Source organism: Myotis lucifugus, unplaced genomic scaffold (genome assembly GCF_000147115.1).
Source record: "Myotis lucifugus unplaced genomic scaffold, Myoluc2.0 scaffold_304, whole genome shotgun sequence".
Lineage (NCBI taxonomy): Eukaryota > Metazoa > Chordata > Mammalia > Chiroptera > Vespertilionidae > Myotis > Myotis lucifugus.
Window position 1 is genome coordinate 519,082 of NW_005871352.1, and position 6,340 is coordinate 525,421.

General features: G+C 45.1%; 1 pseudogene; it reads left to right on the forward strand.

Annotated features, from left to right (window-relative positions):
- The first annotated feature begins 1,533 nt into the window (after positions 1 to 1,533).
- Positions 1,534 to 6,136, forward strand: LOC102439679 (annotated as a pseudogene).
- Positions 6,137 to 6,340: the final 204 nt, after the last annotated feature.

Genomic DNA, 6,340 nt, shown 5'->3' on the forward strand with positions numbered 1-6,340 from the left:
AAGGTAATTTTAAAAAATTAATAAGCATCCTATATAATACAGCCTAATATGCAAATACTCCACTTGACCAGGAGTTCAACTGGGAGTTCGTCCAGGGGGCCAGCAGCCGCTGGTAACCTACCTGTGCACAAATTTTGTGCACTGGGCCTCTAGTCTATATATATAAAAGCCTAAGTAACCATTATGACTGGATGACTGGCCAGTAACTATGACGTGCACTGACCACTAGGGGGAAGATGCTCAACGCACGAGCTGCCCTCTGGTGGTCATTGAGCTCCCACAGCCAACCTCCTGTGGCTGGCCAACCTCCCACAGTGCCTCCCCTCACCCCGACCGGCCAGCCCTGATTGGCCCCGATCGCCGGCCATGCCAAAGGACCCCACCTGTGCGCGAATTCCTGTTTATTATATTATCCATGCGTCCTGGCTATTTTGACCATTTTACAACTTAAGTGTCTTTTTTTGTTTTTTGTTTCTAAAATGTTTTTTAAAATTAATTTTTGGAGAGGGAGAGAAAGAAACATTGATGTGAAAGCTAAATATCCACTGGCTGCCTCCTGCATGCCCCCTACTGGGGATTGAGCCTGAAACCCAGGCTTGTGCCCTAACCAGGAATTGAACTAGCAACCTTTTGATGCATGGGACACTGTTCAACCAACTGAGTCACACTAGCCAGGGCAACTTAAGTGTGTTTTTGTTTCAAGTATAAAGTAATTGAAAAGAGTTTTACTCATTAACATTAGCTATAGTAAATTCTCTGCAATCTTGCCACCTTTAGAGCCATGTGGGCATGCTGGTTTATGTTATCATGGCAGTTCGACATCTAGTCAATTAAATCTGAAGAAACCCAGTCAGTCATTAGGCGATTTGGAATGTAAAACAATAAACAACCGGTTTTGTTGATTGCTTTGGCTGAATTGATTAAATGCCTCAGAGAAATAGAGGAAACACTTCAGTATGACAGCTTTACATTTCTGCTTTCCAGTAATTACAGTCTCTGTTGAGCCAAGACTTCCAAAGGGAAAACAGAAAATTTCTGAATTGGTGTCTCATTTACAATATATTATTATCTTCATTATATTTACCTGAAACAGAGAATTAGCAAAACCAAAACCAAAGTAGAGCAGAAGAGATGAGCTGCCTGTCCCCAGCCAGAGTTCATCTACAGAAGTTAAATATGCACACAGTAACTATTTCTGTCTCCGTGAGGCAATTATTAGCCCACAAATTCAAATGTGCTTCGCTCCAAGTTGCTTTAGGGTAGCATTGCCTCTTGGCACATCTGCTGCTGTGATGAACTTTAAGAAAATGTCAAGGTCACTCATTCTACGTTTCAAAGACTTAGGGAACCTTTCACCTATCCATCTTCTTATAATATGCATCTTAATGACTGTGGCAGCCCTGAACTTGTACTGCTCAGATATCCACTGTGATGAGCAGAATCTAAGGTGCTGGTAGCTGCCCCTCTGAAGGTACCCCTGCATTTGCACCAAGGTCACAATTCCCATAGGTTGCTCCCAGCCAATGACTGAGCATGATGCAGGTACAAATGTGGTCCTACTCCTGTGCAGCACGAGACTCCTTCAATGGGTAACTTGACATGAGGACTCCCCACTGCCTTGGCTGAACCTCTCTTGGAACTGCACTGCAGTCTGAGACCATTACTGCCCAACCTTCCTTCCCTCTGCTTCCAAGGGATCAGACCTTTGTTTCCCTCCGAGGACTCTTTCTGCCTACTCCTGCCTGCTCCCCCTTTATCCTTCACAGCTGTTACCCTCTCGTGCACATCTAACCCTATCTAGGCATCTACTTCTTGGAGGACTCAAACTCATAATGACTTTTATTTTTATACTACTTCACACAGCAAAATCAAGGTAATCTGTGGTTTATGAATGAATTTTAAATAATGGGGAAAAAATAATGCTGAACCTGGAGTAAAAAAACAAACACCTGAAAGTTTTCTTGTCAGGGTCACAAATTAACTATAATCTGGCTTCTCCTGATAGACACCCTCTATTATTCAAAAACTGATGTAGAGATATTGAACACCATATTTTTTTTTAAATACATTTTATTGATTTTTTACAGAGAGGAAGGGAGAGAGACAGAGAGCTAGAAACATCGATGAGAGAGAAACATCGATCAGCTGCCTCCTGCACATCTCCCACTGGGGATGTGCCCGCAACCCAGGCACATGCCCCCGACCGGAATCGAACCTGGGACCCTTCAGTCCGCAGGCCGACGCTCCATCCACTGAGCCAAACTGGCTTCGGCTGAACACCATATTTTATATAAAATTTATAGGTTTTTATTAACTAACTAGAGGCCCAGTGCACAAAAAGTTGTGCACCCGGGGGGGGGGGGGTCCCTCAGCCCAGCCTGTGCCCTCTCACAAACTGGGACCCCTCGGAGGATGCCCACCTGCTGGCTTAGGCCCGCTCCCTGGGGGACTGGGCCTAAGCTGGCAATAAGACATCCCTCTGGCAGCCCGGGAGCCCTCAGGGGATGTCCACTTGCCAGCGGGAGCAGGCCTAAGCTGCAGTCGGACATCCTTAGCGCTGCTGAGGAGGCGGGAGAGACTCCCACCACCACCGTTGTACTGGCAGCTGTCAGCCTGGCTTGTGGCTGAGCAGAACTCTCCCTGTGGAAGTGCACTGACCACCAGGGGGCAGCTTCTACATTGAGTGTCTGCCCCCTGGTGGTCAGTGTGTGTCATTGTGACCAGTCATTCCCAGTTGTTTCTGCCTGTTAGGATCAATTTTCATATTACCCTTTTATTATATGCCTGGTACATGGGTGGGGGCTGGCTGGTTTGCCCTGAAGGGTGTCCTGGATCAGGGTGGGGGTCCCACTGGGGTGCCTGGCCAGCCTGGGTGAGGGGCTGATGGCTGTTTGCAGGCTGGCCATGGCCCCCAGCCATCCAAGCTCCCAGTGGAGGCTGGCTGGAAGCAGGCATCTGGGATTTATTTATCTTCTATAATTGAAACTTTGTTGCCTTTAGCGGAGGACACAGCCGGCCAGGGCAGGTGGGAAGCTTGGCTTCCTCCATCGCCGGGGCAACCAAGCCTCCTGCTTGCTCCAGCTCCGTGGCTGCCGGCCGCCATCTTGGTTGGGTTAATTTGCATATAGTCGCTCTGATTGGCTGGTGGGCATGGCTTGGGGTGTAGCAAAGGTACGGTCAATTTGCATGTTTCTCTTTTATTAGATTAGATACATTTTAGATCATCTTACTTATTTCTGCTTAGAAGTTTTTCCTGTTGGAAAATCATTATGAAAAGTATAGAACATTATTTAAAAACAAACACCACCTAGTTCTAGCACCCAAAGATACTATGATAACCACAGTTGCCATTTTAGTATGTTTTGTCTGTATTTTTTAATATATTTTTATTGACTTCAGAGGGGAAGGGAGAGGGAGAGAGAGAGAAACATAAATGATGAGAGAGAATCATTGATTGGCTGCCTCCTGCATGGCCCCTACGGGGACTGAGCCTGCAACCCAGGCATCTTCCCTTAACCAGAATTGAACCCAGGACCCTTCAGTCCAAAGGCTGACACTCTATCCACTGAGCCAAACAACCTAGGGCTTATCTGTATTTATATATATATATGTCTATACAGGTGAAATACTATAAACATAAATTTAGTATCCTGCTTTCCCCCATGGTATTTTTATAGAACACTTTTAATGGCTGCACAATATTTTATTGTGCATTATCCTCTCATTCCATTATCCTCTTATTTACTTAACTATTCCCTTATTCTTGGAATTCAGGTAATTTCTAATTTTCTAATTATAGGCCATTAAAGAGAGTCTATAATGAATATCTTGTTCATAAAATTTTAGTCTGCATTTTGGGACTTTCTTCCCTTTATATAGATCCCTATAATTCCATCCTGGCTTCCTGATAAGCCTGCAGCTTGAGAGAATCAACAGGCTTACTCCCCACATGCACATAGCATGTTAGAAGGATACAGGCCTGGCCGTAAGAAGACTCACTATCCCACTAACTAGCCAGCTGTCCTACACAAACAAGTCTCTTTACCGCAGAGTCCACAAGTATAAAATCAGGGAGCTGATTTAGATTATCCTTACCATTCCACTCATGCTTAATATTCCTAAACTCTTATTTAATCCACTAAATAAGAGTCACTAGATATGTCACTCCTATCTAGTGACATAATTTTTCCTATGACTTTAGGGCTGTATAGACACAAAGGAATACCACTGGTAATGGAACCTGGGACATTATTATATTAGTATTTTTATAGCACAGAGAACAATCAATATTATATGGGAATATGGTTGGTCCTGCGATTCTCCTCTAACTCATATACCTTGTTGTCTGTGTGTTTTTAAATTACTTTTGGTTTCTAAGTATTAGAAGTACATCATAGCTATGTGAACCTGCTCACTGAGGCTTCTAATATTAACCCAAAGCAAAATATTGTTAGGTATTAAAATACCACATTTAAAATGTTTTATTTGTGTTTCCTGAATTTACATCTGGCTCAATCTTCATATAAGGACTGTTTTAAGTGTTTCCCTGTGCATGACCTTGTGCTATGAACTGGTTCACAAAGATGTTATGTTTGATGCTGCAGAATATCTCATTGAAAAACCACAACACTGAGGACAAAGGAGCATCTAAACAACCCGTCTGAATCTCAGTGCCTGGCAGGGGGTAGGGTCTCTCGCCGGAGGTCAGGGAAGGAGGGCTGTGAGGAATTCTGGGTTTGGGGAGGCTGGAACCGGTACAATGTTGTGCTCCTCAGAGAGAAGATATGTGAATGAAGGAAGTGGGATTCCGGAAGCTTTTCATATGAAGTGGCAAGGCTTAGGATCTGCCAGAAAGAGAACATTGAAAGATCTGGATCTAAATTGGGAAAGATTTTTTTCCTGATAAAGGTGGAAACAGAACCATTTAATGTTTTACAGATTAAAAGTAAGTCAGAGGCAGAATAAACAGGAATGATAATAACTTAAGAAAGGCAAGTCTGAGCATATGGCAGTGAGTCCAATGGGAGTCAGTGTGGAGACCAGCAGCTGATCCAAGTTACTCACTTGGTAGGAGTTTGTGATGTGGGGGGATTAAAATTTGCAGAGAATGGAGCAAATGGCCAGGAATGCTGAGAAGGTGGTAGCCTCTGAAAACTCTGCCCACAAATTGTTGGGATTCCTGCCAGGAAGTTCTTGGAGAAAAAGTGGACATGAGGCCAGACATCTATAAGAACCTGTCACAGTTTGAGGCACAGGCTCAGGAACATGAATGTGTTTGAGTCTCGAGAGTGGGAATAGCTCCAGAGGACCATGCCCCAGAGTCTAGTGATTCTGCCTATGGATGAGCCACCCCCTCTGAGAACCTTGTACCTACTTTAGTCGCTCTCCTTCAGCCCTTCACCTAATGGGTCTGCCCCCAACCCCAATTCCATCCCCACCACTTCTCTCCTCAAGCTTTGGAGTCCCTCCTCCCCTTCTGGCATCCAATGCTAGCATCTCATGACTCCTCCATTCCCTCCTCATCCAGCTGTACCTCCCCCCGGGTCACTTCACCTGCCCTTCATCTTGATCCAGCCTACTTTTCCTCACCAGATGCTACAGTGAGGCCTCCACCAGATATTTACACGAAAGCCTTGGCTACCATGGCCACCAAGATTTGGGCATCTGCCCTCTATGGGAATGAGATTGAATTGAAGAGATCATGAAGTGAGACCAAGCAATTTCCAATAATTCCATTTCCAAAGCCATATTGGGAGTCAGTGCAGCGGATGATAGTGACTCGATTGAGATGCTGCTCACAGCCATTCCTGTTATCAAACAGTCTCGAGCTGTCAATGGTGAGTGTTGCTGTGTCCTCATCTCCTCTTTTACCAGCTGTCTTCATGGCACTGAAGCCAAGTGCTACAATATGGCTTGCCAGCAGAAGCTTTTCAAAAAAAAACGACATCTGTCCCAGGAGAGGTCACCTAGATGGTCCCCTAGCCAGGAGAGCAGCAGGATGCACCGGGACCTGCTTCACAATGAAGTTCAGCATGATAACTATTTCCAAGAAAGGAACCAAGAGCATGACAGACACCGGAATAGAGGAGCCCGCACTGCTGAGGAAGGAGTCTGGTTGGAAGCAAATGTTTTTTAATGGACTTGCATCACCTCACCTTCATCAGGACTAAAGGACAGAGGCTGTTCTTCCCCTTCCCCTTCTTCCAGATCCATAACCCCCTTTAGACACCCAGGGAATACCCTCCTGCATCCCTGCCAACCTCACACATCCTATTTGCCAGTGGAAAGAACCTATCAGACAGGATGTAAGGAAAAGAAAGGGTGATTAGGTTAAAACTGA